This window comes from Canis lupus, chromosome 18 (assembly GCF_048164855.1).
Source record: "Canis lupus baileyi chromosome 18, mCanLup2.hap1, whole genome shotgun sequence".
NCBI lineage: Eukaryota > Metazoa > Chordata > Mammalia > Carnivora > Canidae > Canis > Canis lupus.
The window spans coordinates 7182342-7202760 of NC_132855.1; the positions used below are offsets into that span (position 1 = coordinate 7182342).

Here is a 20419-nt window from a genome sequence, read left to right on the forward strand (position 1 = left end):
AGAGACTTAACTATTATTACATTGCATAAAATAAGAAGGCTAGTTGAAAGCTAAAAAAAAAAAAAAAAAAGACGAGAAAAAACGTTTTGAAATATAAGACCAAACAGGCACATCATTAAGTGTGATATATTTGCTAGAGGTCAGCCACAGATTTAATGCTAAGAATTCTAAAGCTCATACGAAGAGAGAATCATAATCAAATTACAAGGTTCATTGTATAAGATGAAAGGAAATCAGCTTCTCATGATCACAACTGTTCCTAACAGTGAAATTTGAGTTACATTTTTTCCTCATGGGATCTTAGGTAGCAAACACTGGAGAAGGTACTGAACAACATCCCCTACAAGATTCCTGGATTAAGCAAAATAGCAAATTGAATTGTTTAAATTATATGTCCCTAAAAAATTTATAATGTTCTAAATATAGGCTGTTGGTATTAAGCCATTTTATATGGAGCCAAAATGATGGTGGTATAGCTATGAGGCCATCAGCAGGTCTGCTTAATTAGGTTAGCTTTTAGGGGATTTAAAGGAGTGCACAAAGTGTGTATTCTGCATGCAATCCTCCACAATTACATTCAAATAAGCTTTCGATAGATACTGAACCATAGTGAGCTGGACCGTATGACTCTTCCTAAGGCCTAGTAGTATAATTCTTTTAAGCCAGTGGTTCTCAAATGTGAGCCTGCAACAGAATTATCCATAGAGTAATCACTGAACTCCACCTCCAGAGTTTCTGATTCAGTAAGTCTCAGGAGGGGTTAGGGAATCTGCACATGTTATAAATTTCCAGGTCATGCTGTTACAGCTGGTCTAGAACTCACACTTTGAGAATGGGTCCTCTGGGTCATCAGATAAGGATAGATCCATAGACTTTAACAAACAACCTGGGTGTAAGAGACTGTATCTTCCTGAGGAAAGAGAGATGCCCAACAAGGACAGGGAAATAAAACAAAGCCACCCATCCAAGAAAAGATCATCCTGACATATGCTTCAAGATAAATTATTTGCCAGACACACTTATAATATTAAAAGAGATGATACTGAAAAATGTATACTCTCTAACTAGTTGAAAATGGAATATTTACTCAAGTGTGTCCTTTGGTATAAGAATAATTTATTTCTGGTATTAATTAGATAACTATCTATCAAGATCACTTCTGGTTTATGATAATCAATCCCATGCATTGCCATATAAATAGGGTGTTAATATTCTGCTCCCAGTTACTGACCTCGTATGGTCCTTTAGAGTTAATATTATTTTCCACCACTATTTTCCAAGGCTTATACTGCACTTAACAGGACTATATTGTAACTACTTTTTTCCATATATATTTAAATTCTACTTTTACCTTCAGGAGCAAGGACTATACCTTCTTTTGTGACTCCAGTGCCTAGAATTTGGTAGCCAGTAAATATTTATTGAAATGATCTAAACAAGAGGAACAAATGTCTTTAAATGGATTAAGCCCAAACCATTGTGGAATTCATCTAAGGATAGAAACCAAACATGGTAAATGATACCTCTGCACTTCTTGATGACTATTTTAAAATTTATAAACATGTTACATTTGCAGCCTTTTCCCCCATTAGTAAAAGCAAAGCTAAGTGAAGCCAAATTCAAGAAAGAAAACCCTCTATAATAATTAAAAAATGGATTCTGTAAGGCAGTAATTAATTATTTAATAGTCAATAATTCTATACAGTAAAACATTTCAACAAGTCTTGCGTTCATAACAGATGTTAGAGGGAATGTAGCACTGGACTTGAAGACAAGTAGACCAAGGTCAAGTCAATCGGTAGTCATCCAATCTTTGTAAGGCCTTTATTGTACAGTGTTGAACTTTTATAATCTCAATTTCATTATCTATAAGTGGAAATAATAATATTGTCCTCATCTTATTTCAAAGGATCTTTCTGAAAATAATATGAGATGATGAACATAAATGTCATTTGGACGCTATAAAATTGTTTCATTATTTTTAGAGAATAACACAATTTAAAGCACGTGGTTTTGAGTAAAATGTATTCATTCCTCTTTGTCACTACTAGCTAACCGTCTAACTGCAACTTAAAAAAAAAAAAACAAACACTGTCGTGTATTTTTCCAAATATAAGCAATTATCCTGAAATTTAAAAAGAAATAACTTGTTCTAGTCTTACAATAAAAGACCAACACAAAAGGAAAAAATGAATGCACTTATTGAGTGCACAAATAATTTAGTGACACTGAAATTCTGCTACTATGCCACTAGCAATATTCTGCTACTATGAGTATGTAACTCCTCTAGTTTACATCATTGTCAACAGATATTTGGACATTCTGAAATTTGCTTGTCATCTTTGAACTCAGTCTGGGTAAACTGGTTACTTTCTTTGATTCACCAGATTCTACTAGATTATAAGCTTCCTGAAGTCAATTTTATTACACTATTTTACACACCTTTTCATTGACCACAGTATATCTATGTGTAAACTTGAGTGTAATTAGAAAATCAAATAAATAAATACTTAATAAAGCTATTGAGCAAGTCTGGATATTACTGGACATTAAAAAAGGTTGAAACATAGTTGGATTTCTTCAGGAAATTTAAATTTTATGTTGCCACATACATGCTTGAAGAGTTAAACAGCATTATAATAGATACATTACAGTGCAAGAAGCAGAGGAGTAGATTTAAGATGGTTTTCATAATATATTTCTCTTAGCTTTATTAATTTCAGGTGCTCCAATGAGCATTCTGTGCATTTTCTGAATTTGTAGGTAGGAATCAGCTTAATGTATGATAAACTGTGAACTTCCTTGCATACTAAAACTCAATTCTATATTTCTAAATTAACTAGTAATTTCTGACCATTTAGAAAAATCAATTTGTAAGAGCAAAGTTTCTAAAATATTAACTATTTTTTCTCTCTGCCTTTTTTCTATTCTTACCTATAAATGTTACCCTCTGCTAATGAGATAGAATTGACAGGACAGTCGATGCATATATAATGCATCATACTGGCACATTATATTTCTACTTTGAGACATTCATCCTTAAACGTCTAACTTAATTATATTTTAATTTTTTGCGTGTAACATCTTAAAAATTGGAAAACATCAACCGAGGCGTGTACAATTGATACTCTCTCACAGCAGAATAAAGCTTAGTATTACATTGGTGGAAGATGCCACCACATTTATATTTCTTTGTGAGAGACAAAAGTTAATATCTTTCCCTTTGTGACATAAAAATATCTTAATATAATTATTTTAATTTTTAGGAATAATAGTTATTGGTAAGGGGGAACAGCCATACCACAGAGGGATGTAAGTAAAAATTTTAAAAGTAAATCAATAATAATTGTTTATTTATTTTGGAAAATTATTTTACCATTTCTGGTATCTCATCCTACTGATATAAATTTAAGCTAAAGAAAATCTCCTGCCAGAATGGAATGTAAGGTTTTCTCTATACAATGAGAGTTTCTAAGCCAGCTCCATGATGTTTAATTAGCTGAAAAGAATATTTTGGCTAAAACTCTGTTTATCAAAAAACAAAACAAAACAAAACAAAAAGACTACTTACAATCTAATAAATACAGCACGTCTCCTCAGGCCCCAAATAACTGATTTCTCAGTTAAGTGAACACAATCACTACATAGAAAAGAGAAATGTATCAAAGTTGCTGAAAGTTTGTGCTACCAAAATGGAAATTTTGTTGGTTGAGAAAAATGCAATTATAGCAGCTACATAATATCTGGAATTCTATGAAACTATTAAATGTTGGTGGTAACAGACTTTTAATGAACATAATATATTTGGCATTTTTCATAGTACCTTGCAATGAGGCATATGAATCTCGAACAGCCTGGGCTTTAGAGGGCTGCAGGGGACATGTGAGTCTCTTGACCCACATACTGACCTGGAAATCACCAATACATTGTAGCACACGTCAAGTTTTAACTTTGATCAAGGATTCATAAAAGCCCCAGGCTTGTTAGGTTTTATAATTCATATACGTGGTAATGGGTAAAGTAAAAAATGAAAACTTTCATGCCTTCTCTGTAGGAGAGATGATGAAGATAGCTGTGGCTGACTATGACCGTGATGGTACTTGCATGAACTCCATAAGACAGTGAGATTTATTGTATTGGCATAAAACTGTGCCACCCATCATTATCCAAATGAGAGTGAATGTTTCAAATATGAAAACAATGAAAACTAAAGAATAAATAAAATTGATAGGGCCTTTTCTTTTATGGTACAGGTAAAAGACAAGCTAAACATGATTTCAGACATTATTGTTTTAGAGAAACATGGAAGTGTGCTGTCAAGTTTTTACCAGTAGGTTGTTGCATATACATTTCAGTGGCACCAGTCTTTGTTAACAGTGAATATTAGATTGTTTCAATTTTTAAAAATATTCCAGAATTTTCAATACTATTCATTTCATATTAGTAGTGCTAAGGAGCAAAGATGTCTTCCATTGTGTTTTGCAATTTCTGATCTTTGGCAAAAATATTTGGATTTTTATTTTCATTTTCTTTCCAGTAATTACTAGTGGTCTGAGAAAACCTTATCCAAAGTACTTTAGTTTTCCATGTATGTGCCATAGTTTTCTTAAATGCTGGCAAAGATAACAAAAGAAATATTACTGCAATAGTATCATAGTCTGACTTGAAGCATCTAAAATTGTGGTGGTACTAAATTGCAACGTAGGGGTAATTTCAAGGCAATTTCTTTTCATATTATGTTATGAACACTCTATACAATTCTTTGATTCTTTTATGGAATGTTGCTTTATATTCCTTTGGGTAAAATGCCACTTAAATTTGACTTAGTTATTGCAACCTTGAAATGGTTTAAAAAGCATGCATATATATTGACATTTTAAAAATTTAATAATAAAAATTTGCCCCCAATTCTCTAAAAATAATTCTCTGGCATTTTGGAATTATGTTAATCCAAAAATCTCAGTTCTGCCACCATAGAAGGAACTGATGACATCAGTAGAATTACAGAACAAGTCTTTGTGAATCAAAGACAAAAATATTCTCTGGTTCTACTAAATAATTTCTTCTTGTCATACCATCCCGTCAACAAAGTTAACTTTTACAACGCCCATCACCTGACAAAAAGAAAGATAAAAAATGCCAAACTGCCCTACAGTCTTTCTGTGATGCAGAAAGCAAAAAGTGGAAAGGCACAAATCTATTTCTAAAGGTCACTTTTTGTTTGCATACAACTTCTCTGTTTCCTTTGGTAGATTCATTTTTCTTCTTTAACTCCCTCACTCTGAGTCTACACAGGGAGGAAAAGTGGGAAGCCACACAGTAGAAGGTTGGAAAAGACTGGATAATGAAAGGGGTGGGAACAGTGAAACTATGGTGTTAAAGAGACAAACAAATAAACACGACAAATTTCACACTATCCCCAGTTTACTCCCATGCTTATGCACTTAGATGTGAACAGACGATTTTTAAGCTGTAATCAAATCTTATTGTTTCATTTTCAATTGATTTTAAAGAAATCGCCGGGATTATGGTCTGTTTTCTGAAAAACAGCTTCTATAAACTAGCATGCGTATGATCATGCCTCTGTTATTTTGGAAAAAACAAATAAGATAGGAAGTAATTCCTTTTACCATCTAAAATTTAATCTTAACTGAAAGAAGATACTCTTTAAAAATGTGGTGTTACAATAGCTATGTATAGCAGAGATATCTTTAAAACTTTAAAAGTTTTCAACGTCTAAAATCAAGATTGATTATCATTTAGAAAGTGCCTAAAATATCACTGACAAAATGATTTGAAACAGATATAGCATCTGTTTTTGCAGGTGGAGTAACCTAATAAAATCTTAGCACACAGTGGCTTTCATTCTTTATTTTTTTCTATCAATCCTTCAAAAGTGTTCATATTTCACAGTATTGTTTTCTTAAGCCTCCAGGTTTGTGAGATCATTCACAGGAAATATATTGGGCCTTCTAGAAGCTATTTAGTAATATAATTTCAGAAGTTATAAAGTGGTTGTTAAAAGAGGTTCAATGAACACCAAATTCAAATGCTAGGTAATTTAAGGAATCCTTGGTTTTTGAAATGCATCCTTTTAATGCAATTGAAAATCAGACCACAGAAAGAGCTTAAATCTTAGGTCCTAAATTTATAATTGAATTAGTAAGTTGGGTGAAGGGTTTTGTTTGATTGCTTGTTTTTTTGTTTTTTTTTTTTAACTTTTAACATAGCCATGACCATTTTTCTCACTGACAAATGTGGCTTGTCAAGAGAGCAAAACAGCTTGAAGATTAATGCTCTGAGTAAAGTTAAAAGGTAGAATCTGTATGAGATGTGTATACACCTACTTTCAATATTGTGGTCTCTCTGTGGTCACACAATCTTTAAAAATCTGAGTTTTAAAAAGGTAAATTTGTACACATGGAGAGTCATTCTATTTTATATGTATTATTTTTTACTGGTTGAGTAGACCAGCCAAAAATATAAGGAGCTTGCCTCAAGTGATAAGATCCCTTAACCTTCCTCAACTGACTTTTTCAGCAAATACTAATTTCCGTTTACATGGTTCAAAATATGTTTTGATTATTGGCTCTGCACTGCATCTCATAAGTAGTAGCAGCTGCAGCAGAAATTGCTATTGTTGTAGAATGATGAGCCCATTTTGCAAATGAGGAAAACTGAGTTTTGGGGGGGTTCATTGTAAGGGGTAAGACCGTAGGCTCTGAAGTTATACCATTGGTGCTTATTAGCTGTGTGCCCTTGGGTAATTTATTTATGTCTGTACACATCATTACAGATTTCTATAAATGAAGAATTTAAACTTAATTCTCAGTGGTGTCAAAGGTGCACATTTACCCTGAAATGCTTCAAAAGTATTTGGATTACATGGCTGTTTAAATATTCAAAAATATATTTACATGTTTCCACTATTTAACTTTTAAAAACTATTTTTGTAAGACGAGTGCTTTTAAAAGAAGTTTAAGACTGATAAAACTGTAAAACATGATATTTCTAGGACTATATTCATGTTCTTAGCATCTCAAATTCTATCACAGAAGTTCTATAAAATATAACAACATGAAGTTCTGTGTTTGTAATTATCCAAGTTGAAAGTTAGATTGATATAGGGTATTTCAAACCATATGTAAGAATGCTGAGGGTTTTTTTATATATGAATAACACAAATTTAAAACATATTTTAGAAAAATCCGATGTTGATCTTTTAAAGAGATCAACTGAGATTTAACTGCAAAGTATGTTTGGTGAAAGTAATGTCTTCATTTCAAGGTTTTTAAATTGGGAATTTGGGGAAGAACAAATATATTTTATATTTTTAAAGTTCAGTACTAATTACATTAATGGTATTACATGATTCTCAATTTGGCATAAAACCACATGTATTTTTTGAGTTTTTACTAAAATTCCACTTAGCTAACATACAGTCTAACATTACTTTCAGGTGTACAATACAGTGATTCAGCACTACTCTACAGTAGCCAGTGCTCATCACAGCCATGTGCCCTCCCTAATCTCCATCACCTATTTCACCCATACCCCCCCTCTGGTAACCAGCAGTTTGTTATTTATAGTTAAGACTCTATTTCTTGATTTGCCACATTGTCTCTCTCTATCTCTCTCTCTCTCTTTTTACCCTTTGCTCGCTTGTTTAATCTCTTAAAGTCCACATATGAGTAAAATTATATGGTATTTGTTTTTCTCCGACTGATCTATTTCACTTAGTATAACACTCCAGCTCCATCCACAGGCATTGCAAATAACATGACTTCATTTTTCATGGCTGAGTAATATTCCATTGTATATATACACCACTTCTTTATTCATTCATCAGTCGATGGATATTTGGGTTCCTTCCGTAATTTGGCTATTGTTGATAATGCTGATGTAAACATCAGGGTGCATGTATCCCTTCAAATCAGTATTTTTGTATCCTTTGATAAATACCTCATAGTGCAATTGCTGGGTCATAGGGTAGTTCTACTTTGAACTTTTTGAGTAACCCCTATAATGTTTTCCATAGTGGCTGCACCAGTCTGCAGTCCCACCAACAGTACAAGAAATTCCTCTTTCTCCACATCCTTGCATTTCTTGTGTTGTTGATTTTAGCCTCTCTGACAAGTGTGAGGTGATATCTCATGATAGTTTTGATTTGTATTTCTCTGATGATCAGTGATCCTGAGCATCTTTTCATGTGTCTATCTGCCATCTGTATGTCTTCTTTGGAAAAATGTCCATTTATGTCTTCTGCCCATTTTTAAATTGGATTATTTGTTTTGGGGGTGTTGAGTTTTATAAGTTCTTTATAGATTTTGGATCCTAACCCTTTATCAGATACATCATTTGCAATTATCTTCTCTCATTCTGTAGATTGCCTTTTCATCTTGTTGATTGTTTCCTTCAGTGCAGTAGCTTTTTATTTTGACGAAGTCCCAATCACTTATTTTTGCTTTTGTTTCCTTTCTCGAAAGAAGTTGCTACAGCAGATGTCAGAGGGGTTACTGTTCATGTGCTCCTCTAGAATGTTTATAGTTTCAAGTCTCACATTTAGATTTTTAGTCCATTTTGAATGTATGTTTGTGTATGGTGTAGAAAGTGGTCCAATCATTCCTTTGCATGTTGCTGTCCAGTTTTCCCAACACCATTTGTTGAAGAGACTTTTTCCCTTTGGATATTCTCTCCCGCTTTATTGAAGATTGTTGACTATATTGTTGTGGGTTCATTCTTGATTTTCTCTTCTGTTCCATTGAGTTATGTGTCTATTTTTGTGCCAGTACAATACTGTCTTGATCACTACAGCTTTGTAATATAACTTGAAGTCCAGAATTGTGATGTCTTCAGTTTTGCTTTTCTTTTTCAAGACTGCTTTGGCTATTTGGGCTCTTTTTGTGGGTTTCATATAAGTTTAAGGATTGCTTGTTTTAACTCTACGGAAAATGCTGTCAGTATTGCAACAGAAATTGCATTAAATATGTGAATTGCTTTGGGTAATATACACAATTTAACAATATTTGTTTTCTAATCCATGAGCATGGCATGTTCCTCTATTTCTTTGTGTCATCTACTTTCTTTCATCAGTGTTTTATAGTTTTCAGAGTACACATCTTTTACCTCTTTGGTTAGGTTTATTCCTAGGTATCTTACTGTTTTTGGTGTTAATTGTAGATGGAATGGACTTCTGAATTTATCTTTCTAAACACATTAGTGTTGTATAGAAATGCAACAGATTTCCATATGTTGATTTTGTATCCTGCAACTTTGTTGAATTCATTTATCAGTGCTAGAAGGGTTTTCGTGGAGTCTTTTCAGTTTTCTCTATAGAGCATTATGTCACCTCCAAATTGTGAAGGTTTTACTTCTTCCTTGCCTATTTGGATGGCTTTTATTTCTTTTTATTGTCTGAGTGCTTCCGGTACTATGTTAAATAGCAGTGGTGAGAGTGGACTTCCCTATCTTGTTTCTGACCATAGAGGAAAAGCTGTTTTTCCCCATTGAGGATGATAGTACTTGTGGGTTTTTCATAGACAGCCTTTATTAGGCTAAAGTATGTCCCCACTAAGCCTACTTTGTTGAGGGTTTTTATCATGCATGAATATTGTACTTTATTGAATGCTTTTTCTGCATCTATTGAAATTATCATATAATTCTTATCCTTCTTTTATTAATGTGATGTATCACACTAATTGATCTGAAAATGTCAAACCATCCTTGCAGCCCAGGAATAAATCCCACTTGATTGTGGTGAATGACTTATTTAATGTATTGTTGAATTCAGTTTGCTAGTATTTTATTGAGAATTTTTGCATCCATCTTTATCAGGATGTTGGCCTGCAGTTCTCTTTTTTAGTGGAGTTTCTATCTGGTTTTGGTATCATGGTAATGCTGGCTTCACAGAACAAATTTAGAAGTTTTCCTTCCTTTTCCATGTTTTGGGTTAGTTTGAGAAAAATAAACATTAACTCTTTTTTTAAAGTTTGGTAGAATTCTCCTGTGAAGCCATCTGGCCCTGGGCTTTTGTTTTTGGGAGTTTTTTTGATTCAGCTTTGGTAGTTTATATATTTGTAGGAATTTATCTATTTCTTCTAGGTTTTCTAATCTGTGGGCATATAGTTTTTCATAATATTCTAATTGTATTACTGTGGTGTTGATTGCTATTTCTTCTCTCTTATTTGTGATTTTATTTATTTGGGTCCCTTCTCTTTTCTTTTTGTGAAATCTGGATAGAGGTTTTGTCAATTGTATTAATTTTTTCAAACCAGCTCCTGATTTCATTGATCTGTTCTATTGTTTTGTTTGTGTGTATGATGGGTTTTTTTTTGTTGTTGTTGTTGTTTTAGTTTCTATAACATTTATTTCTGCTCTAATCTTCATTATTTCCTTCCTTTTTCTGGCTTTAGGCTCCCTGTGTTGTTCTTTTTCTAGCTCCATTAGGTATACAGTTAGGTTGTTTGAGGTTTTTCTTGTTCCTTGAGGTAGGCCTGTATTACTAAATATCTCCCTCTTAGGACCATTTTTGCCATATCCTAAAGGTTTTGGACTGTCATGTTTTCCTTTGCATTAGTTTCCATGTGAATTTCTTCTTTGGTTTCCTGGTTGATCCATTCATTGTTTAGTAGCATGTTGTATAGCCTGCATGTATTTGTGGTCTTTCCAAATTTTTTCTGGACTTGTAGTTTCATAGTGTTGTGGTCAGAAAAGGTGCATGGTATGATTTTAATCTTTTCATATTGTTGAGGCCTGTTTTGTGACCTTATATATGATATATTCTGAAGAATGTTCCATGTACACTTGAAAAGAACATATATTCTACTCTTTTAGGATGGAATGTTCTGAATATATCTGTCCATCCCATTTGGTCCAGTGTGTTATTCAAGGCCATTGTTTCCTTGTTGATTTTCTGTTTAGGTGATCTGTCCATCAATGTAAGTGGAGAGTTAAAACCCCCTATTATATATGTCGTTACAATTAGTTTCTTTTTATTTGTTATTAGTTGTCTTATATATTTGGGTGCTCCCATGTTAGGTGCATAAATATTTATAATCGTTACATCGTCCTGTGGGGTTGTCCCCTTTATGATTATATAATGCCCTTTGCTGTCTCTTTTCACAGTCTTTGTTTTAAAGTCTAGTTTGTCTGAGATAAGTATTGCTACTCCAGATTTCTTTTGACAGCCATTTGCGTGATAAATGTTTTTCCATGCCCTCACTTTCAATTTGCAGGTGTCTTTAGGTCTAAAAATGAATCTCTTATAGGCAATATATAGATAGGTCTTGTTTTCTCAGAATGACACTTTTGATGGGAACATTTAGTCCATTTACACTCAAATTATTGATAGATTTGTATTTATTGCCATTTTATTACATGTTTTGTTATTGTTTCTGGGGATTTTCTCTGATCATTTCTTATCTTTGTCACATTTGGTCTTAATGAGTCCCCTTTAATATTCTTTGCAGGGTGATTTAGTGGTCATGAACTCCTTTAGTTTTTGTTTGGGAAAATCTTGATCTCTCCTATTCTGAATAATAGCCTTGCTGGATAGAGTATTCTTGGCTGTAGATTTTTCCCCATTCAGCACTTAGAATATATTGCCACTCCCTTCTGGCTTTCCAAGTTTCTCTTGAGAAATCTCCAGCTAGCCATATGGGTTTTCCTTGTAAATTACAGACTTCTTTTGTCTTACTGCTTTTAAGATTTTTTTTTTCCTTAATTATAATATGTTTTGGTGTTGGCCAGCTTTTGGTTATTTTGATGGGGGTTCTCTGTTCCTCTTGAATCTGGATGTCTGTTTCCTCCTCCAGATTAGGGAAGTTTTCCACTTTTGTTTATTGAAGTAAATTTTTTGCTCCCTTTTTCTTCTTCTTCAGGAATCCTATAATACAATGTTATTATGTTTGATGGAGACACTGAATTCCCTAAGTCTATTCTTGTGTTCTATAATTCTTTCTATTTTGGGTTCAGCTTCATTATTTTCCACAATTTGTCTCCTATATCACTAATCCATTCTTCTGCTTCTTCAAGCCTGAAGTTCATTGTATCAAGCCTAGTTCCAATCTCATTTATTGCATTTTTCATTTCTGATTATTTTTTAATAATCACTTTAATTTTTGTAGGAAGGGTCTCCCTGATGTCTTCTATTCTTTTCTTAAGTCCATGATTATTGCTTTAAATTCTCCATCAGGTATGTAACTTACATTGCTTTCACTAGGATCTCTGGCTGTGACCTTATCTTATTCTGTCATTTGGGATAGACTCCTCAGACTTGGCATTTTGTCTCAGTCTCTGTGTTCTTCTCTGTGTTATAAAATCCAGTTATGTCTCCTGTTCCTGAATGTAATGGCCCTATGAAGAAGAGGTCATGTAGTGTCCAGGGTCTGGTGCTTCAGGGAGTATCTCTGGTGTTGTATCCAAGTTGAAAGTTGGACTGATGTAGGTTATTTCAAAACACATGTAAGAATTCAGAGATTTTTAAAATATGTATAAAAGTAACACAAATTTAAAATGTATTTTAGAAAAATCTGATGTTGATCTTTTAAAGAGATTAACTGACATTAAATTGTAGTTTGTTCAGATAAAGTAATGTCTTCATCTCAAAGATTTTAAGTTGGAACTTTAGGTAAAACAAATATATTTTATAACATTTTTAACATTTAGTACTAATTACATTAATAATATTATATGAGTTTCAACTGTGCATAAATTCATATATTTTAATGACTTTTTTCAATAAAAATTACCTATTTTCTTCATAAAAATTAGATATTTATTTAAATCTAGAGACCACAGAATACCTTTGGAAATGTTTTAACCAATACCCATTATTAAGCAAATGGAAAATTCTGCACAATTAAACAATAACCCAAAATTCATTCTCTATAGTTAACTTGCTTCTGAGGTAGAATGTATAATGATTTCTGACTAATATTTCTCTACTAATGCGACTTATGTTATCTAAAAGATACTTTCTAAAGGTACAAAATTTTATCAACTATGAATAGTTATTGGTTAATAATGACAATACCAAGTTTATCAGATGGAACTGGGGATAGGATTTCTTAAGTAAAAATTAATATACAAAATAAAACCACACTATATCAATTTTATACTCACTCACCATTTTATTTCCAAAAATGCGAATAACAAATGTCATTATTATTATTTTGAAAAAATGTTTTAAAAGCACTTTTTCTTCATACAGTTTTTAATACTTCAGAGTTTACTGACATGTGAAAGATTTTTATTCATTCTTGGCAAATCCTGTTAATATGCCACTGTATATAACCAGGAAATACTGGTTACATGACCACTAGATTATATTCTAAAATTAATAACAGCATTATTAATTATGAATTAGAACATTAAATAAGAAAAGTGTCTTTTTTGTTTTGTTTTGTTTTTTTTAAGAAAAGTGTCTTTAGCTTTCTGTTTTATAGTGGAAATTGTTTGGAAAATATAACCATACTTTAAAAAGTCAAACACAAATACACAACCTCTATTGATTTCTGGTGTATCAGTAGAACATGGTGAGATTTGCAGAGCATTGTAATCTACTCTTAAAAGATATCGCTGACTGCACCTTTTGTAAAAATAAAGATTCTCACATGTAAAAACAAATCTGTCACTGCAATTAAAAAGACCCAAATCAGTACCTTATAAGGTTTTATCAAAATTACTTTAAAAGGTAGTTTTGAGGGCAGCCCAGGTGGCTCAACGGTTTAGCACTGCCTTCAACCTGGCGTGTGATCCTGGAGACCGGATCGAGTCCCACGTCAGGCTCCCTGCATGGAGCCTGCTTCTCCCTCTGCCTGTGTCTCTGCCTTTCTCTCTCCCTCTCTCTCTCTCTCTCTCTCTCTCTCTCTCTGTCTCTCATGAATTTTTTTTTAAAGGTAGTTTTGAAAATGAGGGCATATCCTTCTGCAAGAAAACTGTCACCCAAGAGCTTTCAAACATTATAAGTAACATGGACTTCATATAACATTAAGAAAGATAGTTATTTTATCCCAATGTGATTTATACCCTTAACTTTTAAAGTACATTTAAAGTACATTTAAAACTTAATTAAGTAGGAATTTAACAGGCTCTCATGTCTTAGATATAGTACTTGAAGAAGTGGACCAGTAAATTCAACTTTAATTATAATAAGGAGAAGATGTTCTAGGACTGCTTTATTATTTTTTAAAAAGCACATCTAATTTAATTAAATAATAAATGTCCCATTTATTATAATCCAAATTATACATTTGTGCATTGATTCAGAAAATATTTATTGAACAACTACTATGTGTCCAGCACATGCTGAGCACTCTTCAGACACAACCTTTGTTGTCAAAGAGTTTATGTATTTTGTTAAGGAGATAAGATATATAGATATGGGTGGTTTTATAAAGGGCAGTATTAAGTGTCAATGAATGAGAGTAATATCCACTATAGGGGAGGCTTCATAAGGGTAGGATGTAATCCAGATGAAATGGTCAGGATTCATAAAAATTGTGAGTCTCAAGCTGGGATATATAGAGGGTGATGACAACAAAAAATATTCCATGTTGGGGACTAGTATATTCGAACTTTCTGAAGCAAGTGTTATTTCAGACATACCAAATGGAATTGAACACGTTATTAAAAAGCTTAAAAATAATCTATAAATATGTTGGAGGTTTTCCGATTTTTTTTAAAAGATTTATTTATTTATTTTAGAGGGGGTAGGAGCAGAGGGTGAGGGAGAGAGAATCTCAAGCAGACTCTCCACTGAGTGTGGAGCCCAACTCAGGGCTCAATCTCATAACCCTGAGATGACATGAACTGAAATCAAGAGTCAGACACTTAACCAACTGAGCCACGCAGGTGCCCCAGTTTTCAGATCTTTGAATGAAGTGTTGAATATCACGAAAGTAATAGTTTAAGGTGATACAGATGATGTGCAAGATTGGAGAGTAGGAACCCAACCAAAACAAAAACCAGAAGCACGGAGATACACTGCACAATAACCCAGATCTGAGAGAATAAAGTGCATGGTAGTGGAAACAGAAAAGAAAAGGTGGAAGTATTAATATTCTGATAGAAAATTTAGCCTGGTGATGTTTCTTCAAGGGGATGGGGTAAATGTGAAAGAAACAGAGTATGATTTCATGCCAGGCTGATTGAGTGGAAAATAAATGAGAGACAGGTAAGGAAAAATCGGAACTAATTTGGGGGAGAAGATGATATAATATCTCCAAGGTTTCCATTTGGCCTATGGAATGCAGTTTCTAAAGATTTCTGTGATCTCAAGAGTCTATCACATGAAACTTGTACAGTGGAGCAAATTTTACCAAATCATGGGGAGGGGAAAAAGCTGAAAGGAAAACTCCTGGCAAGAAATTTCCGTCTAGAAATGTTACAGTTTTCTTCTGTCATAAATTTTATAAATATTATTTGTGACAGGAAACATTAAAGCTATGTCTACATTGGTCTATTTTATTGCCTATTGATTAACCAATAGTCAAGTTAACTGGTTTTTCTTTTTTTTCTTTAATTTTTCCTTTATGAATTCATGTTTTAACTTCATGTGCCAAATGGATCATGTGTGCTAGTGTGGTGTAAACAAAGAATAAAATATTTATATTTAAATGTGCTTATTCTATACAGTAAGGTAAGAGTAGGTGGTAGGGAGAACAAAAAAGCAACATGATTTTCCAAAAGATTAAAATTATAAAGAAACAAACCTCTGACAATGTTGTACATCCTTCTTGTTCATCACAATCAAGACATGCTTTTTCCCCCTCACTCTTATGTTTACATTTTCCAAAATATATAGAATAACATGCAGCTTTAATGCTGAGCCAGGAGAGATTAGATTGATAAGGAAAATTTTTGTGGAAAGAGTGATCCATGTTTTATACATATATCAGAACGTCAAATTACCTTCAGTAGAAAACCAAAATCTGGCCTAAAGGAGGAAACTGCCCCTTTTATATTTTAAAAAGAACACAAAGAATATAGCATTACAATTTTGAGAAATAAATTCTAATGACAAGTTTTACTAGCCTCCACAACATGGAGAGGATTCACATGTTAACATTGCTCAAAGAATGGAGTAGGACTTCTGGGCTAACTGCCAATGCCTATTAGAATGATTTTCCCTTCAATCGCTAGTTCAAGCATGCATGATATCACAATGCATAAATAGTAGCACAACAAGTAGGAAATTCAAGACAATCCCTCCCTCTTGATCCTCCTGTTATATTGAGTACTAATGGGATTTAATTTCTAGAGTACTGCATGTAGTCCTGGGATCCTGCCAACTAGGAGTTATATATGTGACGAAGAAAGGAGAGCAATCAATGGTGAGTAAGTTAAAAGCAGAACCTAAGCCAGAGTGATTCCTCTTTTGGAACAAGTCTGGAACATTTTCAAGATTAAATATCAATAACAGCAGAAAACTTCTCAGATAAGGGGGCTAAACAGGGTTATAGCCCAAGCCTTCCACCTAGGGGGCTATAATTCTAAACATACTGTTTTGATATACACAATTTTTATCTGAGATGATCTGCAAAGAATATTCCTAGTATGAGTTAACCTGAACTGGGAATCAGGTACTCTGGGGGATTTCCTGGAGAGGACTTGGACTTTCCTTTAATACGGGCAGAGAAGCAGGATTCTAACTGCAGAGACACAGTAGAGAATACTGAAGTGCAAATTAATGTCACATCTTTTCTCACTTCTGATTCTTTAGGAAGATACTGGTTGTTCTTCTGAGCAGAGAATCTTTACCTATCCCATGCCTCTAGCAGAAATTAATCTGTCATACTTTGGAGCACATTTCTTGGCTTGTCTTTGTAATTATGCATTGATGCATACATCTCCTAGACTCCGATTGTTTATTGTGACCCAATATTTATTATAGTTAGACTGGCTATCCAGGATTAGATACCATCAATATTTCTCAGGTCTGATTAGCTTATAAACAGAGAAGTAAAGGTCTCCGAGCTTTTGAAAAATTACATAAAAATATAGCTAAATGATTTCTTTGCAACTGTTTATAAAATAATTTTAAAATATGGTACAAATTTAAATTGTGCATACAATGGGGAGGGGAGGTGGTGGAAAGCTTATCGATAAAACTCCAAGAAAAAGGTGGTGATTGTAATTTTATATCTGCAATGACTTAGGTTAGTGTCCTGTTTCAAATTTATTATTAAATTAAAATAATCTATATCAGCATATCCTCAGAGTTGGAAAGAAAATTAGATTATGAATAAAATGTTGTTTCTGACAGCACTGAGAGATTCATCCACAAGACAAATACTTTTGTGTTAAGTTTTAGTTTTCATTACTAGATCAGGTTAAATTGATTTTCAACCACAATCATTATCCCAATGATTCTCCAATGGTCACTGTTAACTCTCTGAAGCAATTTCTCATAGGTGGCCTATGGGCATCAAAAAGATCATCATAATCAGCATATTTCCAAGTACTACCAAAAAGTGATTACATTTATACATGCATGTACATTTATATAATATAGTAGTATATATAATATATGCTACAAACATTTTGACTTAACACCTACCTTAGAAAATTTATGTATATACGGAGATATGTAGCAAATATATGGGAAACAAATGGAATAGTAGTAAATAACAATGTAGGTTTTAAGGTCAAAGTGCCTGGATTTGAATCTGCCTTACCACTTAGAATCACTGTCCCAATTTTCACATCTGCAAATTAGGGGATATATCTACACTTACCCTCCAGGTTATTGTGAGCATTAAATGAAACAGTAGATGAAAAATACTTAAAATATTTCCTGGAATAAAATAAAGTCAATAAAAGTTGTAAGATGACGATAATGATGTAGAAGGATAGGAGGGGAAATGTGAAACAAGGGTCAACCTTGGCTCTAGTTCAAATGGGTGTTCATTATTCTGAATTAGGCAATGATAAAAAAATATAAAAACAAACCTTAAAACAATTTTTTTGGCTATCAACCTTTTTCAGCTCTCTTGAAAGAAGACATGCAACTTGGTGTTAAAGTGACCATGATTTTCTCAAATGTGTCTTTTTTACTTACTGCTCACTGAAGTCCAAAATTTAAGAAAAGGAAATTATTCCTATGGCAGATACTAGAGAAAGAAATAGATTTGGTTCTCATTTGAAAATGAAATAACTAAAGGTAAATGAGAGAATTAACCAATACTCAGAATGGTTAAAATACCGTGGTTGAAAAATAAACACAATCCTATTAGTCAGGTAGACAGTCTAATGGGAACAAGGGACAAGCTACTAGGCAATTCTCGAGTTAACAGTTAGTGAATTACTGTGGTAGCCCATATTAAGACAATTGTGATAAAATTTTTATTTCTGATCTTCCAAGAAAAATTTACTATATCCATTTGTTTCTGACTAAATCATGAAGGCAACAACTTTAAAAAATCAGACTTATACGGTCTTCCATCTAAAATTTTGTAATTAATTTATTGTGCATCATATGTCAGTGTGTAGAAAACAGAATTTGATTTTGTGAAAATTTCTCTACCCATATTTCCAAAACTGCTTCAGGTACAAGAATTCCTAATAGCTAAGACTCCTCCGTTAGGGAAGAAAAGCATAATTTTCACCGTATAAACCTTGTTATGTTTTCTGTGAGATTTTTTGAGCAAATCTGTTGGTATACACTGTTTATTTCAGACCACAAGGATCTTTCTTGAGTACTATTTGCATTGATGTGATCTTTACAAATAGCCTACTTTTTATAAAATCCAATTGTATTTTCAAAGAGATAAAAACATACCACTGTCAGGAGGGAACGATACTGGAAAGTTGTTTAGGGAAGGAAGAAGTCCATGTTCACAAAAGAAAAATGTTTAATTGATGCCCACTTTTATGTTTTTACTTAGACAAAATGAGAAGCCTTATTCTTTATGATACATTTCTAAACTAATTATCATACCATACAAAATGCCAGAACATGGCTAAATGCTACTTTAGATACTGAAGCAGAATGTTTTATAAAATACAGCTTAATTCTGTAAACAGAGAAAGGGGGAAATACAGTCAAGTCATCAAGACATCACACTGAAAGTAGTGATGTGTAGGTTCATTTACAAAGAAAAGCGAAAACAGGAAGACAGACTTATACAGGTCTATATGCCTTTTTATTGATCTAGCAAAGTTGGATCCAGAGTAATCAGTGTTATTCACATTTTACTCCTTCTGGCCTCACCAAGCAGAACTGTAAGACAACTGTGGTAAAATTCTTATTTTTATGTCATGTCTGAATGCAAGGAGTAACTCTACAGAGAGTACTAAGAAGAGAGGGGTTCAGAGTTATGCCAACTTAAAACCTCAAATGTGATCAGAACTACTGATCTATCAGTGGCTTGAGTTCAGTCTCACCTCCCTCAGGAAAATCATAAGAAAGATAAGTCAGATCCAGTCCTTTGATTCTTAATCATGTCAACTTTTTTTATGAGACCATAATAATCAATTTTTTATCCCTCGCTCATCTACTTATTTAGATTCCATTTGAATCTATTCTTAAGTCGGCCATAATCCTGAATAAGTTTTATAATTGTATTACCTATCTAAGAATAATAAGGTTTCTTTTTTTTAATTTTTTGGCCCTTAAAGAGACTCAGGAGGCCCAAAAAAGGTTGAGATATTGTGGAATTTGGTGAAATCCCCAATCAACAAATTCACATGATTCATTATGATGGGCTATGTTAATATACCCTTGGCTCAGTCTCCTTTATAAAAGTCTCTCTAGCATCTTAATAGTGTTAGCTATTTTTCCTTAGAAGCTCTACATTTTAAAAAATGTTCTACCGGATTTCCTTCTTGAGGTCTGCTAACTGCAATATCTCATAAATGTCTAGGTATTAATAAACTATGGTTTTAGAACTCAGGATACCTGTTTCCCTTAGAACTCTTCCTATTGAGGCCCAGAAGATTTTTAGAGGTACTTTGAGCCCATCTCTTTCAGAAAATCACTGGTAGATTATCTTCTATCTCAACTAAGTTAAACAGATACAACTTTCTCTCCCCCCTGTTGCATGTCTATGCCTATTTTAAGCATATTTATTATTTTCACCTCATAAACATTTTTCTGTTTATGTAAGTTTTATACTTTTCCTAAGAGATGCGCATGGTAATATATCTCTCCATATTCTGTGATAAGGTACAGTTTAGGTCTTTTAAAAAAGTACTTGTCATAAAGTACTGAGAGGAATAACTAAGGAAAAATCTATAGCTGTTCATTATCAGGAATAAGAAATGTTAAATGCTTAGCAACTCTCTGGTATATGTTCAAAATCAAACAAAAAATATATAACTTCCCCAATAATCCTGGAACAGAACTGCTTATGAGCTACAATCTATTATAGTAAATTGTCAAGAAGTTTTATTTTTCAATTTTTTAAAAGATCTTTAA

The 20419-nt window shown here is 33.0% G+C and overlaps 1 protein-coding gene and 1 long non-coding RNA gene across 21 annotated transcripts in view; one reads left to right on the forward strand and one right to left on the reverse strand.

The window, feature by feature from the left end:
- Window positions 1-20419, reverse strand: part of FOXP2 (forkhead box P2) — a 554812-nt gene that overhangs the window by 183319 nt on the left and 351074 nt on the right. The window lies entirely within an intron of this gene.
- LOC140608620 (uncharacterized) overlaps window positions 1-20419 on the forward strand; it is a 49745-nt gene that overhangs the window by 27828 nt on the left and 1498 nt on the right. The window contains exon 4 of the long non-coding RNA XR_012010599.1: window positions 16262-16334. This is a non-coding gene — a long non-coding RNA (uncharacterized lncRNA). The remainder of the gene's footprint in view (window positions 1-16261; window positions 16335-20419) is intronic.